General features: G+C 38.4%; 1 long non-coding RNA gene across 4 annotated transcripts in view; it reads left to right on the top strand.

Moving 5' to 3' along the window:
- Window positions 1-6,440, top strand: part of LOC103349543 (uncharacterized) — a 216,700-nt gene extending 210,260 nt beyond the window's left edge. For all 4 annotated transcript variants that reach the window (XR_011381890.1, XR_011381874.1, XR_011381900.1 and 1 more), the window contains exon 3: window positions 6,160-6,440. This is a non-coding gene — a long non-coding RNA (uncharacterized lncRNA). The remainder of the gene's footprint in view (window positions 1-6,159) is intronic.
- Window positions 6,441-18,128: the final 11,688 nt, after the last annotated feature.

Here is an 18,128-nt window from a genome sequence, read left to right as displayed (position 1 = left end):
GAGAGTGCTGGAATGACAGCCCCTGCTGATGGCGAATCAAGACCAGTTGGAAATGAGAAACTGGAGGGGCCTTGCCCCCAGACAAATCCTCATGCCTCTTCCCACCATGGACAGCGACAAGTTAAGCATTTCTCTGCCACTTCTGCACGCAGTCCTGTGTGCTGGGTGAACCTGCCTGTGCACAGCACTGTGGTGGTCTGTTTTGAACTCCGTGAGAAGTGGTGGCCATCATGATAATGACTTGCGTTACCCCCCATCTTTTATTGCCTCCTCCTCTCTTTCTCCTCCTCCGTGGTACCCTGGCCTCATATGTCCCCAGTGTAAGCACTTTAATCTCTGCCTCAGGCTCTGCCTTTTGGAGGAAGCACACAAAGGCAGTCGGTGAATCTGATGAGTCAGTTAAACAGAGGTTTATTTAAAAAGCTTCCACGGAACTGTGGTGGTGCCAGGCAGGGTGAGACCAGGAGCCCAGGAAGGTGATGGGATATGTAGAGGAATTTAGTCTTGTTGGGCTTTTCAATGTGTGTATTGAAACATCTCAAATTATTATGGGTCTTGAAAGATAAAGATGAAAAAATAAATCCTGGGAGAAAACAAGGTTTGCAGGCTGGTGGGACTGCATAAACAGAAATAAGTAATAATAACCATAAGAGTAATAACATATTAACTAACATTTACTGATCCTAACTGTGTTACAGTTATTATGCTAAGCACCTCTGAAGCTGATTTTGTTATAATACCCTCCTCCCCATCCTGGAACTAGGCACTGTTAATTTTACTGATTTTTGGATGAAGAAAACTTACAAGGCTTTCACATTCACCCAGCCAGGATGTGGTGGAGCTGAGATTCAAACTCATGCACTTTGACTCCTAACCACAGGACAAGAGTATACAGGAAAATGTTGAAATGGAGATTAAGGTATATGAGAGCAACAGAGTGTGTTCCAGAGAGCTGGAAACACGAATCACGTTGGAGCCTAATCAACCTTCATGATATGTTTAGCTAATTAGATCTACAACAACCGTTTTTCCAGATAAGGCAGCATTCTCAGGTATTGGGAGTTTCAATGTATTTTGGGGTGGGTAGGACATAAAATGAATCATAACTGATCCCATCATCAACTCTTATTGCATAAGGGCTCATCGTGTTTAGTAGCATATTTGGTAGCTTATTTAAAGCAGCTTTCCCACACCCTAGCGAATTGGGAAAATAGGGGCAGGGGTCAGAAGGGATCCGGTGAAGGGTGAAGGCAGTTGGGGGTTAATTCCATGAGGGAACTCAAGGACTACTGTGGAACTCATGGCAGAGGACGGGGCACAGGTGATTGTACAGCCTTGGATGAGAGCTACACCAGGAAGGCCATTTATTCCTAGGCATTGCCAGCGAGTTGCAGGTGTAGGAGGACTGGGCCTCGATGGCCTGAGAAAGTATTAAGAGAGTAGATGCCATGAGGAAATTGGAAGTCAGACCAGTGTACCCTGAAAGAGTGGCCAAAACAGCAGATGATGATTAAATAAGTCATCCAATCACATCACAGTAAGTGGAAGGCAGGATTTGAAACCAAGTCTTTTTTTTTTTTAACATTATTTCCTATTTTTATTATTGTATTCTAGTACACTGGAAGCATTTGAAAAAAATATGTGCATCTAAAAACATTAATGTATTATTATTATATATATTTTTATTCTTTATATTATTTAATAAATGTGAATTTACAAAGTGCAACTTTTGTATTGTTGTGGCTCCCCCCCCAACCTCCCTCCCTCCCGTGGCCCTCCCCTCTCCCACTCCCTCTCCCATCCTGCCCTTCATTGAGTTTCATTTTCAATTACCTTCATATACAGAAGATCAACTTAGTATACACTAAGCAAGGATTTCAACAGGCTGCCCTCACACAACCGCACAAGGTATAGTGTATTGTTCGACTAGTAGTGTTGTTTTTAAGTTTCATAGTAAAACACAATAAGGACAGAGATCCTATGTGGGGAGCCTGTACCCAGTGACTCCCGTTGTTGATTTAACAATTGGCACTCTTATTTATGGCGTCAGCAATCACCCAAGGCTCTTGCCATGAGCTGTCTAGGCTATGGAAGCCCCTTGAGTTCACCGACTCTGAACTTGTTTAGTCAAGGCCGTATCACAGTGGAGGTTCCTTCCTCCCTTCAGAGAAAGGCGCCTCCCTCCTTGATGGCCTGTGAAACCAAGTCTTGAAAGAACCCAAAGAATGAATTCATACTAAATCCTCCTGCTAACTTTAGTAATGCCCAAAAGAAAACATAAAATCAGCAATTATTTCATAACTTGGCTTAAATTTTTGTGGCATCTGCCCTGAGTGGCAAAGATGGCTTCAGAAAAGTGGGGGTGGGGGGAGAAGAGAATGCAAGCCCCACGTCCAGTTCAGAAATTAATAGTGCTGAGAAGTCTGTGCAGTATAAAATGGCCAACTGGATCACAGGATTTCTAGTCAGGTGAATAGATTTTGTTCAGGTCAAAACTTCACAGCCACTGAAAGGTTAAGAACAAAAAAAAGTCTGAAATTACCAGATTTTAACCATTATAAAACTATTGATTTGACTACTTGGAGTTTCACAAAGGATTTCATTTTCCCAGCCTTCTGAAAATTTTATAAAAAAAAATTGTACAGCTCCCTGACACCAGAGAAAGAAACTTGGACAGAGAAAACCTTGCCTGCCCATGGTCATTTAATGAGGCCCAGAAAAATCTGGGAAGAGCATTGCTTGCCTCAGCTTCTCCTCTGCTTCTTCAGCTCCTTGGCTGTGTCTAACTTGGATGGAAGATTAACACAAGCCCTGTTATAGTATACTGCTCTTTCCAAAGAGGAACGGCAGGGCTGGTGTTGTGGTACAGTGAGTTGCATCCATGTTGGGATGCCAGTTCAAGCCCCAGCTGTTTCACCTCTGAGCCAGTTCCTGTTAGTGCCCGGGAAGGCAACAGGGTAGGGCCCAGGTTCTTGGAAGCCTGACACCCATGTGGGAGACCTGGGTGGAGTTCCTGGCTCCTGCTTAATTCTGGTCCAGCCCCACCTATTCAGCCATTTGGGAAGTGAACCAGTGGATAGAAGATCTCTCTCTCTCTCTCTCTCTCTCTCTCTCTCTCTCTCCATTTTTAAAAAAGTTTTGCTTATTGATTTGAAAGGCAGAGTTAGAGAGAGAGATAGAGAGAAAGCTTTCATTTGCTGGTTCAGTCCCTAAATGGCTGCAATGGCCAGAGCTGGACAGATCTGAAGCCAGGTACCAGGAGCTTCCTCCAGGTCTCCCATGTGAGTGCAAGGCTCAAGTAATTGGGCCATCTTCCATTGCTTTCCCAGGCACATTAGTAGGGAGCTAGATTGGATGTGGAGCAGCCAGGATTCGAACCTGCACCCATATGGGATGCCAGCACCATAGGCAGCAGCTTTACCTGCTATGCCACAGTGCCAGGCCCACACTCTGCCTTTCAAATAAATAAATAAAAATTTAAAAAAAGAGCCATGTTGGGTTTCTTAGTATTAAGGTTAACACCAACTTCATCTTATCAGGAAGGGAAGCTGAGGCTCAGGACATTTCTGACAAGGTCATATAGCAGGTTTTTGATAGAATCAAAATATAATCCACGATTTTTCTCTTATATGTGCTCCTTGTTTTCACAAAATACAAATATTTTCTGGATATAGAAGCTGTGTATACAATGTAATTCAGTCACCGAGACTGCTATGATAAGATAGATGTATTTTATTGGAGACAAAGGTACTTTCACATAATGAACATTCTCATATTTAAACTGTGTGCCAACAAAGTTGGCACTGCTCATCAAGAAGTATTTTCTCATTCATTTATTGTGGTTTTAACTCAAAGACTTCCTGTACAGAAATACATCCTATAGTGTATATACTAATGTAGAAGAAGTGTGGCTAAACCTAATTGAAGTTACATGTAAAAAAGTTTAGCCAACAAAGAATAATTTTAAACATTAAAATATCTGGCTGATCCAATTACTTTCTGAACACAGTATTTAATGGGGAATCAAACTTTCCTAGGACCATAATTTATAATAGTTTCAAATAAAAATCATGGAAATTATGAATACTTCTGAGAACTGTAATCCTACACAAAATCTTTAAGCAAAGTTATGAAATGGATATGTATTTTATGTTCTCCTTTGTCCATTATTAAAGTTAGAAAGAGGATTTAGTATGAATTATTTCTTTGGATTCATTAAAGACTTGGTTTCAAATCCTGTCTCCCACTTGTATGATTGGACAATTTATTTAATTGTCTTCTGTTTTGTCATCTGTAAAACATCTCAAACTTTTATCTTCATCTGCTAACACAATGCCTGCCATATATTAAGCATAATTAAAGAGTCTTGTTCTAAATAAAACTACTTTAAAGGATTATCATTAAGATAACTGACAAAGCATGACATATAAAGTAGACATTCAAAAATATTTTTATTCCTGTACACGTTATGTGCTATTTGAGTTATGTCATAGTACATCTTGGAAGAAGTGTGGAGGTACCAGAGACTTGGAGCTGTGTAGGTCAGGACTTATATATCCCAAAAGTACCTCTTGCCAATTTAATGACTACTGACTATGGACATGTCATTCAGACTCTCATAGCTTCAATCACTCTTTCTTAAAATAAAGAAAGGAACAGCTACCCCTTCAGTGTTTAGAACCAAATGAGTTATTGAATATATGAGCTTCTTCAATTTTAGGTTTTTAATCTTCAAAATGAATTTTATTCACTACATACCTTAAAATGTTGTTATGAAGGCAGATTTTTGGTAATACATTTGAAAGAAATTTTGAAATCTGTTGCATATAATACAAATGTTAATTTTTGATATCATTAAATTTATTTCTGATCAGTAAGTTTGCAGATTTATTCTACAAAGAAACACTCTAAAGTATTTGCTTAACTCTCAAACTTTACCAAGTGATGAATTGGATGAATATTATAAGTCATGATTCAATATTTTAAAAAAACTAATTCATGGATATTTAACTTTGTAGCAAGCCAAACATGTCTTCTAGCTATTATTACATCACAATTTAAAAAATTTTTAAACTAGTTTGTAGAGCCTATTTTAAATCAATAAGCTCTACTCTATGTTACGTACATGATTGATGAGTGAAATTCCATTTTACATTACGTTTTAGTGTCTCACTGTTTTTTGAATAGTAGTGGAAAATGTTTTCCTGTAGTTAAAATGAACAAATTAGAAATACTGATTAAATCCTGTAAATGAAGTCTCCTACAAGTAAGCTCTAAATTGCAAGGTCTGGCCCGAATGAAACTCAGGTAGGAAGTAATGTTGAAGGCAAAGAAGACTGCCAATAAAACATTGCTGGAGCAATTGGCACTCACGTGAGATATTGTCAGGAAAGCGGATGGGCAAGGAGAGGTAGCAGCCTTGGTGAAGGAGCGCTGTGAGTGCCAGGACCTCTCAGGGAAGAGGAGACGCTGGGACTTATAGCAAGGTACTGGTAACGAGAAGAAATAGGAAAAAAGTTGCTTGTGGGCTAACTTATAAATCGCCTTTTTGGCTAAGGAGAAAGGGAAAGTTTGTAGCAAGAGTTACCAACTTGCAAGTGAAGCTCTGTGAGATTAATTTGTCAAAGGAATTCTGAGATAAGTGAAGTGGAGAGAGAGACAGCAACACTGAAGAATCACCAGTAGACTGGGTATGATTTGCTAATGACTTAGACTTTAGCATATTGGCAGTGATAGAAAGGTTTTATGAAACATCAGAAACTAACTATACTGGTTAATGGATCCAACTGGAATACAGGGGATCCATGAAGGAAAAGAAAATCGAATTTTCTTTCTTGGGTGCAGAGTAGGCGGAGCAGTGGTAGGAGCAGGATGGATTCTGTGGCTGACTAGATATAGAAATGTATTAATCTGGTGGGGCATCCAGTTAGACTAGTCTTGTAGCAGACCAGGCCTGGAATCTTGACAGTGGACTAGTTGTGTGAAGGAACAACTGTAGGCTTGCATTGCTAACCCTGGTCTCTGATGCAGAGCTCAGAAATAGACTGGCAATGCCAAATTTTCCAACTCCTATTGAGTTCCGTTGTCTTGAAGCTTTTGTCTAAGAATCCCTTGACGCAAATCCTCTGGTAAAACTTGTACTTATTAATGTTGTTTCAGCATTCACATTGGCAACCAACCCACTTACATCCTGTTATGTTGAACATCAAGGTAAGTTGTAGATTTTCACTTTTATTGTAATAGAATGTTCATTCCATAGCTTTAGCTGTGGACACTTACATGTCAACACGTTAACAGGGCTTTCTCTAAATTGGATACCTACAGGAAAGCTCTTTCAGTAGGAAGACCTTGCATGATATACTGCTTTTTAGAACTGAATGTATTATTAACTACATATGAACAAGAAGCCACTTCCAAAGTATATGTGCTTCCAGTCTAAGGAAGACATTTCCACTATTCTAATCAGCTGGGTTTAAAACCAGTTTTTAAAACTTTGTGATTGGTTAGGGAAAATCACTTCAAATGTGAACATATCAAAAAAAGGATTTTTAGATTTTAGTCATTTAAATCATGTTTCATTAATCTTAGAAAACACAACTATAAATTTTTCTCTACATTAACAAGAATTCTTCTTCCCAACCCAAAAATGAAGCCCAGGACCTGTGCCTACACCTTCCCTTCTATCCTGGGATCCCACTATGGCTGTCTCTCTCATGATGTCTGATTTGCAAAGTTATGGGTGAACATCCTAAGGATGTATGTCTGTGTGATGGGAGACATTGGCGGGAACAGGCTCCTGTCTCCCTTCTATTTTTTACAAGGCGCTCTCATTGTCAGCTTCCATGGACAGCTCACTAGTCTACCTCATTTCTTCTTAGTGGCTCCCCTTGGCTAGACTCTTGAGTCATTGAGAAAACACCTCCTATTGGGAATGTTCCCCTCTTAGACTCTCAGATGGCCATAAAATGACATGGCCATCATTCTGAGACCAAATATAGAATTTCTTCTACCATTTCTTTTTGCCAACAGGTTAGAGAAAAGGTCCAAATAAAATTAATTTGTGCTCTGAGTCACATGATCCTTCAAAAGTAGAAACCTTTAAAGTTTACAAGTCTCCTTCAATAGTAGCAAGTTCACATTTATAGTTCATGCTATTATTTTATAATAATACCAGTCCTATAGTAAACATTTACATATCTCAAATCTAATATATTTAATTGTAAAGGCATAAGTCAGAATCAAATTTCTCACCAATATTCACACAAACATGCATTCCAAGAAGCAACTAGGTTAAGTTTTACAAACTTAGTAAGGATCTATTTCCTAAATAAAAATAATCAATGATTGCTGATTTTTTCTATTTTATATAATATTGATTTTCTTCCTTTTAAAGACTTTTTTTATTTTTTATTTTTTTCCAGGCAGAGTTAGTGAGAGAGAGAGACAGAGATATTTATGGACAGTGAGACAGAGACAGAGAGAAAGGTGTTCCTTCCGTTGGTTCACTCCCCTAATGGCCATTATGGTCGGCGCGCTGCGCCGATTCAAAGCCAGGAGCCAGGTACTTCCTCCCAGTCTCCCATGCGGGTGCAGGGACCCAAGCACTTGGGCCATCCTCTGCTTCCCTCTAAGGCCACAGCAGAGAGCTGGACTGGAAGAGGAGTAACCGGGACTAGTACCCAGCACCCCAACCGGGGACTATAACCTGGGGTGCTGGCGCCGCAGATGGAGGATTAGCCAAGTGAGCCACGGTGCTGACCACCTTTTAAAGACTTTTAAGATACATAATTGAGATGCAATCTGTAGTTATTTAAAGTTTACATATAACAAAAAATACAAGCTAGAATTCTACTAAGCATAATATATAACACAAAAGCCATAACATGTACATGTATGTATGTACCTAAAATGTATAGTTTTGTATAAATATGTAGAGAGAGAAGAATGAAGGGAAAGACAGGTAGATAGTAGTACATGCATGCATGAGTGTACATATACACATGCATGTGCATATGTCTAAAAAACCATCTACTTATTGCTATTTATATCTATTATCTACCCATTTTCTCTTGCATATCTATATGTACTTATTTGTGTCTCTACAGCTTTTTAATTTCATGTATACATGGACACATAATGTGTTTAATTTAACTGCACTGAATTTCTTCTTCCAGTCTCCCCAATGTTCAGGCAGTAACATATTTTAAAGATTAGTTAATTATGGTTGTCTTAATATGAAAACTGAAAATTCACCCGAAGTTTAAAATTGGCAAGTTCTATCTAGAGTCTTCACTGAGGCCTCTTTTTCTAATTACAGTAAAATGTAAATTGCAAAATAACAACTGAATGTTTCCTTCTGTCATGTTTCATGCTGCCTGGAGAGGATGTGCAAAGCTGGTATTAGAATGCTGATAAGTAAATGCCAAGGAATAGCCAATGGCTTGTCCCCTTGCTAATGGAAAGCACCTGCCCAGTTGCAAACCTCTCATTCATGGAGGCAAAGGATACCCGAGGAGCCTGGCCAGGGGTATCTGGCTGGAGCTGCAGCAGGTGGGCCCAGGGGGACAGAAAGACTTGTGGACAGGACATACTCCTTGAAGCTCATCCAAAAATGAGTGCAACTCAGCAATACTGAACAAAGAAAAAATGACTTAAGCATGACATTTGTGTTTTTCATCTACGGTACTGTGGTAAGTGTGGATCTGCGTTCTGCATCCTCCACAAGAACTCTCACTCACTCTCACGATGTTCTTCGTAGAGAAGAAATAAGCTGATGCCTATGTCTTTGCACATCAGGGCGGTCAGTCTCCAGCGCGTCTCTGGACTCAGTCTCCACTTGAACTCCTGGGCTGCTTTTCCTATTGGGCGTGCTCGATCGCTTAGGCTTTCACCCATATGTGAACACTCTAATTGGTTTAAGCCCTCTACTTTCACTTTCACTTGAAAACACTTGCAGGAGTTTTGGCCAGCACCACAAAGTTTGCAACTTTTCCCCACAGTTCTCCAGATGGTTTCCCAGTACTCTAATAATTACTGTCATTTTCAAGCTCTTGTTAAGTTGAGCATCATTCATTCAGGAAAGCTCTCCTGGCTGGTGTGACATCAGCCGCATTGTTCTCTCTGGCAGGTAACACTAATCCTATAGCTTTTGGACCTGAACTTGAAAGAGGAAAACGGTGCAGCAGAGACACAGCTGCATGTAGTTCATCTATGAGAAATGGTTGTGTTACCTTGACTGGAAGGCAGACCTAGTGCTCTGCCCCCATTTCTGCCATTGGAGGGTAACTTCTGCTTTCACACATTAACACTATGTCAAAATCCAGCCGGTGACTGCCCCCTCTGGCAGAACTGTGGACAGAGTTGTAATTGCTATTTAGTCAGGTGCTTGCTCCTTTAGACGTACACAGGTCATTTTTGTCCTTTTCTTTTTGTAATAAAGCTCCTATCCCTTTAGATGCCTTGTCTCTTTGCAAAGTGGAGAGTGTCTCTAGGCTGTTCCCACAGTGTCCGCAATCCAGTAGGCTACAAAGCTACTAACACACTCAATAGATGCAGTGCCCTTGAGAAAACCCGTTTCTTCTGTGGTTGTCCCTGTTCCCGTGAATGAAGACTTGTTTGAGGCTACAAACATGTTTAGTAACATCTCCATATAAGTGATTACAGGTTGTTTGATTCAGACTCCAAGGAGAAAGCCCTCTGTCCTGGACAGGCCTGAGGTGATGAATGCCCCCGTAGAACAAGGAAGCCTTATTGAAAAGCTTCTATTCTTCTGAGTACCCTAATGAGCTCGCCAGAGTGGAGCATCCGTGTGGGAGCAATCAGAGAAGTTCCGTGCCCTCTTCTCATTAGTCCTGCTTTCTTTTTTTTTTGTAGCTGTGCCTGTTGTTGACTCACGGTACTCATCATTCCTCCAGCTGAATAGAAAAAAAGAACATGGCTTTCATTTTATGGCCCAAATCCCCAACACCATCAGCTTTTATATATGGTGGACACCAGCCATAGGAGCCTAGTCTCTTGCTTCTGTGCTGAGGGGAGGTAGGGATTTTGCTATGCCAAACATGGATGATGAAAATACTAATCTGAAACCTTGGGGTTATGCTTGTTTTCATGTTTGCCACATTGAATGATTCTCAAATCAGCGGTGAAATAATTTGGATACAAGGTGGTCAGATTGGATCTATACAAACACAATGATACTTCTGTTAGCTTGGGGTCCATTGCATGACTCAACAGTACCTGTTTGGTGTTGGCCTTATCAAATAATTCCTTGATTCTTCACTTTTTGTAATGTGTGGAAGTTCAGCCTTAGTGGTAATGTGTTCTTATCCCAGTATCTAGGCACTTAAACTCATATTGGAAACATAGTTGCAGACCCACAAGTTTATAATATTTTAGTAATATAGATCTTGTGAAAAAATAAAATCCAAAATTAAACCAATTTCTATCATAGGCAAAATAAGGTTTGTTTTTTTTTTTTTTTTTTTTTTTTTTGCTTAAAGTTTGCTGATATTTAAGGCCAGATGTAAAGTTTCTCCACATGATTCGTGTTGATCATCCACTTGAGTCTCTTTTACTTCCTGTGTGGAATCATAGCCTAAACAAGACATTGGCACAGTGCACGGAAACTCTGCTAATCCACCAAAATCCAAGAAATAGCAGGCTTAGGCCACAAGAGTGCAGATAATTTATTTTGTAGAGTGTCATTTCTGCCACAATATCCTGAAATACCTCACGGTTGATTTGATTACAAGAAAAAGAAGTAAGCATGTCCCACTTGCTCTTCCAGCCGGCAGCAGCAGCCAGGTAAGCAGTCCAAGACACACAGGTAAGCAGTCCTTCAAGACACACAGGTAAGCAGTCCAAGACACACAGGTAAGCAGTCCAAGACACATGGCGTCTTTGGTTCTTGAATGCTTGTTTACTTGTGGGACAGAGGCACTCAGGGACCTTGTGTGGCTCTTGACCATCCCTTCATTTGCTTTGCTCGCTCTTTCTGTGTAATACTTCTTCCTTTAAATCACAGGCTGACAACTTCTAGCAGAGGGTACAAATGAGTTAGAGAAGTTGTGCATAAGTAACACAAAACACTTATTGTACTTCTTGAAAAAGAAAACTGTGATCCTTATCTCTAAATTAGTCGGTGTGTACATGGCACCTAGAACCAGCACCTTTTGTGGCAAGGCAAATTTCTTGCTTCCTCCAGCCCAGTAGCCACCCCTCTATATCTTGTCATTGTGTTATATTTACTTTTAACTGAAACCTCAGTTGTAATTAAACTGTCTTGAATAAGGGAAGAATATCACTACCTTTGCCCAGACCAGCTTGCCTGGAGTTCATGGGCACAAGCATATTATAAAAAGCCAAGTGTCATGCCTAGCTGATACCTTCCAGACATCCACCTTACACCTGGGTGTTTGCTGCATAAAATTTAAGTTAGGGCACCTCATCTTGTATATCCAAAAGGCAGTTTCCAGGCAAAGGAAAACGGGGTTTGAGGATCAATGACAGAAGCAACGCCAGAACAGATAGTGACAGCAAACTCCCAGTGTGTACTCCCGAGTCTGTGTCCAAGTGTTACACTAAGAACAAGAATTAAAAGGCAGAAAACAAAGATGCAGGGCTTTAATGTGAGACCTAATTGTATTTACACAGATAAGGGAGACTAGAAGGAGAAAGAAAAGAAACAATTAGGAAAAAGTTCTCCATTTAGTTTTCAGAATTAGTTAAGAAACATTGAAATTAAGAGCATAATCTGAGTAATGCAGCATGTGTGGCAAATACCTTTTTAAAAATTAATTCTTGAAATACTTACTGGTGTCTTACTTTATTCCATTTTTGATAAATTAGCTTACAGTCATTTTTTGATGGGCGTCCCACAAAATAAAAACGATCACTTCATCTACTATTAACTACTCTACCAGTAGCAAAAAAAATTACCATATATAAAAGGCAGTACTGAAAATACATATTTGAAGCTGATCCTATTAATTTATAGGCTTAACAATGACATTAGAGGGGAAGAAGGGGGGAATGAGCTTTATTAGCATACTTGTGCAGCTTCACCACAGAAAAATCTCTTGATTGTCCATGTTTGATATAAAATTGGTCACTTGCATTCATTACTCCTCATTGATATGATATAATAGTCATCTCTGGTGTTTTGGAGTTCAGAGAAAAGGCCTGAGATTATAAGACTGCTTTTAAATGGGTAGCTTTTGTCCTAGAATTATGTGAAAATTTACAATCTGCTGATTACACGATGAGAGAACTGCACCCTCATTGACCTGGTGTCGTCGTTACCTTTGGAATCCTTAATGTCTTAGGCAGACTTTCACATGACCAAGGATTGTGCTTCTAAAAGTCCTCTAATTTGATTTTGTCTGCATCTGTGTATGTGTATGTATGTTTAATTTTGAGCAATTAGGGGAAAAAAAACTTTTGTATGGACTTACTTTTAGAAGTCTAGCAACCAGTCTAGCTACTTTTCTTCCTGTTTCTTTTAAAATGTTGTATGATTTCCCATTAAACAAGAAATTAATGAGTATATGTAACAATTGCAGAGAATCAAATAGAAACTAGGAAAGGGTCAGGTGCAGAGCTCAGCCGGGAGGTCCAGGCACGATGCAGTGTTTTTAAGGACACAGAGCCGTCAGCTTTACTTCTAAGTGTTTGAATTTTTGTCCCTGAAACTCAAGGGTTCTTGCACATTTTGTTAAATCGATGAAAAATAAATCAGAACTACCTCTTTTGAGTTACAACTGTCATTAATGTATACATGTCCATGAGTACACGCTTTTAAAAATATTTCTTTAAAGGCTGGTTAATTATTTCTCATACTCCATTTCGCCCCACCCCTTCTGCAACCTCATCCTTGCATTAATTTGTCTACCCTAATAATAATGTGCTTTAATGACATATATATATATATATATAAAATTTAACCTATTCAGCCTTTTCACAAGGATGTATTTCTGTCTTAGAAAACCAAAGTGATACTAGTTTGTTCAAGATATAACAACTCACATTTCATTTAAGTGTTTCTTTTAGGTGATACCCTTCCCAAGGGATTTTATTTACTAAATGACACTTCTGCCAACCTGGGAAGGAAGATATCCATTCTTCAAATACTGTCATTACCAAGCTTTAAAAAGACTTGATTGTACCATGTTAGGGGAACAGTGTCAGATTTTCCATCAAACTTTTTCCCACTATAATAAATGAGCACAAAAATGAACTTTGAGTGATGAAATGACAACAAAGCAAATGAATGCAATCAAGTCATTAGTAACAACTCTGTCCATATCTGTTAAATATTTTCAAACTATTCTAAAAAAACACACCCAGAAGGCAAACTAACAGTGAATAGAAACAAAATGGTCCGCAGCGTGTGTCACATGTTATTTGAATGGAAAGTAAATTATCGCGTCTGAAATAAAAGCTGTTTATTCTTGTGTTTCACTGTCTGTAACAATCTTTACCATTTATCTGTGAAAAAGTGAGAAACTGTACCGTTATTAGCATATGAATACTTGACACATCAAATTGGCTGTACAATAACAGAGGGACATTTGCCACTGGTGTATGCACACAGACAAAGCAGCCATTTTGAAAAAAATTGAAATGGTGTGGGTGGTTTAACCCTTTACTTATCTTTCAGGTTTCTCACTCCTGATTTTGACTGGAACAGTTTGGTGGTTAGAATCAGAATATTTTTATAACAAGTAAAAGTAATCAGGGGCCATTATGCTTATGATAATGATATTGATGAATTCACTCTACTAAAAAAAATAGAAGCAGAATGGCAATGTGTGTGTGCATGGGTGTTTGTGTGTCCACGCACGCACATGGTGGGGGAGGGAGTGGAGGCTGGCAGTGTGTAGAGTGCAGCAGTGAAACAATGCCTACGTACAGTTTTATTTCATGGCAACAACATAGTGGTCCTTGGGTCAGATGTGTGAAACTATTTCTCAAAGAAGCTGCATACATAATTGAGGCCCTCCGAAGGGTTCCCAGTTGAAGTTGCCAGGCTACATTCATTTCAAAAGCAGAGCCATTTGTTATCAAATTTAAATTAACTCTCTGCACACTGAACCTGAATTTTAGAGCTCCGCTTACTTACAATCCTTAAAATAGTTGAGAAAGTAGAAAAGCTGTCTCTGGAAGATAGAAATAAGTTAGAGTCCACAAGGATCTGCTGGGCTTCAGACATAGGCCTGCCCTGTAACAGCATTTTATAGATTAAATTCAGAAAGATTTGATTTGGAATGACTAGATGCAAGTCCGCATTTTTGCCATGCTATTTTTCTGTACTTCCAGATTTGTTGCAATATCTTTTCATTTGTAAACTGTATTTCACCTAGGTTTTTTTTTACCTTCATTAGAGCATGAACCCCATTCCCTTCCTTACTCCCCCAATTCATTACTGTTTGAAATTTAGAGTAAGATGATATAAATTTGCACCAAATTGCTATTACTTTAATTTAGTAGGTTGATTTCAATTCTTGGTTGTAATGGAATAGTTTTTTTTTCTAATATGCATAGCATTATGAATTATTTTGAACAAAGTTTATACAACTCACTAGATAAGTTTTTTTTTTTTTTTGCCAATTGCTGGTATAGTCATTCATTAATTCAAAGAAATAAATCAGCCAACCTAATGAAGATTTGTACATATAAACTCACTTGGGTTCAGACCTTCCTACACCACGTAGAGGAGTAACTTTCCAAATGAGAATGTTGTATCTGTGTTTTTAGGCACATAGACATAATTGCCTGTTGTTCTCTGTATCTCTGTATTTGGTAAAAGTGTTTAAAATGAATGTCTCTATTGTTGAAGAACAGTGTTTTCCTTCTTCTTACTATTTGTGGAATTCCTTACTTAATGTAGGGTTAATCTCATGAGTATAAAATAGACTGAGAGTAGAGCACTGTAAAAATTAAAGGAAGGAATAGAAAGCCAATGCTGAATAATTCTGAATAATTTATCACTCTTTTGAAATATAAGCCTAAAGAAACTGGAAGAAACTGATCATCTTTCCTAGAAGAAATGGATTTGCTATAGTTTGCTTTAGTCAAACAAAACTATTTTCCATGTTGTAATGAAATTATAACACTTTAGTCTTAATGCATTGCAAAATTTGCTTTGACCATAATAAAAATAAACAAAAAATAATGCAAAGCAAGAAAAATGCAAGATACACAAAATGCCCCTCAAAGCTATGATGTTAAAAGTAGCCTCCCCAAACACCTACTAAAGGATCCCCCCTTATAACATAAAGAATATTTTATTGTTCTCTTTATAAGTAGTTCGTACTTATGTAGTACTAACACAACCATAGATCATCCCAATGGCAATTTCTAGCAACGATATAACAATTGATACGTAATAGGAAAGTAAGAAAGGAAGCTAGACACTGGTAAATACCTCTAAAATTGTTGAATGAAGAAAAAGTTCCTGTTAGTCTAAACTTTCTTTTCTTCTACTATTATGTGTTATTTTAAAAGCACAAACCATTTGCTTATTTAAAGCTCTCTGCAGCCAACAACACTTCCAGTTTAGTCTACACTACCAAGCGCTTTTTGGTAACTGTGTTTATTTACGGATGGAAGTGATGGCCCGTACTTGTGTATCCATGACAACACTGCAACATGCCAGAGCAGTCCCAGATCTTTCTTCCTTTTTATTTCTTTTGCCAATTTCAATATTAGATTAAAAGTAGGAAACTAAATCTTATTAGATAGCAGAAGCTGTTCAAAAACTAAAATGGAGTTTGTGGGAACACATAGAAGTTGCTTGTTGTGCTCTACCCAGCTCTATTCATAGATGACAAATAGTTCTGGATGGGAGGACAAATTGGAGTAGATAAGAGTGAGCAAACTCTCAGATTTTGTCGTAATATAAATAATGTGAATTAACTATGGCAAGATTGAAAATCATTCCCAATAACAGTTTCATATCAAATGCATCAGACTTTTGTCCTTTCTGAATGTTTCAAATGATTTTTGAAGTTTTTTTTAAAGTAAAATGATTATCTGTCTGGGGATTATCAGTACATTTATCTGTTAACATGTAGAAGCTATTATGACCAACTGTTTGCCTCACTGATATTTTATATTTTATTGGAATGTTTTAATTAGTATGCAAAAGAAATTAAAAAAATAAAAGACAAAATTTGTTTTTGTTTGCTACAAACAGAAGTTTTTATTGTTCTATAGAATTTGTTTTAGAATTTATAGTTATTTCACTGAATCTAGGTATTATTTAAATAACCACATTTTTTTTTCTGTGGTCGTTAGAATTACTCCCCAAGTCTAGCAAGATTATATTGCATTTGAGGTTCTATTTTGGAATTTTCCAAAATATGCCAAACTTTTCTAAATCAAAAATTAAATTTTGCACTCAAGTGGTTACTAATGTGTTTTTCATTAGACAATCTTTCTTTTTAAACATGGAAATGGCCAGATATAAAAATCTCCCATTGCTCCTATTTTATATCCACAGTATCATAATAGTCAAACATTTTGAAATGATGTAGCAGCAAAACTGCTTTGATAAAATTGGAAAATTTCTCATCAATATTTACTACAAAGCAAGAGACTAAATTTGCTAAGTTTACAGTGAAAAATCATCTCTTTTCCTCTCCTCTTCTCTTCTTTCCTCTCTCTCCATTTCTTCCTACTCTCTCTTTCCCTCTCAGTGTGTTTCCTACTTGTTTCTCCTTCCAGACTCTCAAACTTAAGCCAATCAACTCACAGGCAGCAGGCTGGGGAGAAGCTGTGGCACACATATGGCAGTGAACTGGTTTGGTAAACATATGTCTTTGGGGGCATTGGATGTCTTGCCAGGAATGAGAGATTCCGTTTTGGGGAATGAGGGTGGGAAATGCTTAACCACCTACAGATGTTTTGCAGCAAAAACTAAAGAATGGCAGTCAAAGGGCTGCAAAATGTGTAATTTGGAATTTTTCCAGGTTTCTTTTTTTAATAAGAGAAAAGTTAACAGCTTTCCTATTCATCTCTTTTGAGAAAATTTACAGTTGTTTCCCAGTTCTGCCCCATTCTGAAGTAAGGACAAAAGACTGAAACCGAAGCTGTCCATCTGCTCCATATCAGGAATGTTATAATGGGTGCTGTCCATTTTTATGCTATTGCTCATGTGTGCCCAGGGGACTGGAACTATTTAATTCACTGATTTCACAGCTCTGTTGTGTGTCACAAAAGGTTAAAAAAAATCCAACACACTTTTTAGCACCCTGTTTACAAGGACTCCCTGTAAATCTAACTGAAGTAACAGATTCCCACCCTGCCCCCACCCTACCCCTCTCAGTTTTCCTTCTAATTTGGTGCATTCAGATAACAGGTAATAGATGGAACTCACACCATTGACTGGTCCTGTACAAATAGTGGATATTTCAAATCTGCTGTGAATGTTACTTTCAAAAGCCCACAAATTCCAGAAGTAGATTTGAAAAGAAAGATGTTTGCCTTTAAGATTTTAGGATTAGACAACTCTGTTTTCCCAGAAGTCCAAGAATTAATGCTCCAGATTAGCAGAGAGTTAATGAAAACCTGCAGAGGAAGACTGACGACTTCTATTCCTCTCTGCTGGGCAGGGGGCTGAGCAGTCCCATGCGCAGCTGGTGCGTGCTGGTGTTTGGCCAAGGCCCTAATGAAGCCTTGCACTCCAGGGCATTTTCCTGGAAAGACAGAGGTGGCCAGGAAATACGCACTTGGGTCGATGTGGTGTTATTCTTCCAGCAATGGTATGGGTGTTAAAACTGGCACTCAGGTTTATCGCCAAGGACAGCATGTGAACAGGAAGACAAGAGGGTTTCTTTCTGTTCCTCACCAAAGAGGATCTCAAGGAGAATGTTTCAGCGTGTGGCATCCTTTCTGCAGCCCTTTTGTGGTCATGGGTTTCTGTAATATGTTTGGTAGTTAAAAATATTAGCCACAGGTAACATACAATCTAGGGGCAATTGTTAATGGCATTTTGATAATATCACTCAAACTCCCTTCCAGCTCTGGTAATTATGAAGATACTGATATATGCCCTTGAAAACTAGTTTATGAAAGAGCAGGCTTAAAGGGTAGTAGAGCTCTCCTGATATGCCATTAAAAATATTGTT

Source organism: Oryctolagus cuniculus, chromosome 14, assembly GCF_964237555.1.
Source record: "Oryctolagus cuniculus chromosome 14, mOryCun1.1, whole genome shotgun sequence".
NCBI lineage: Eukaryota > Metazoa > Chordata > Mammalia > Lagomorpha > Leporidae > Oryctolagus > Oryctolagus cuniculus.
This window is presented reverse-complemented; position numbering and strand designations above follow the sequence as displayed.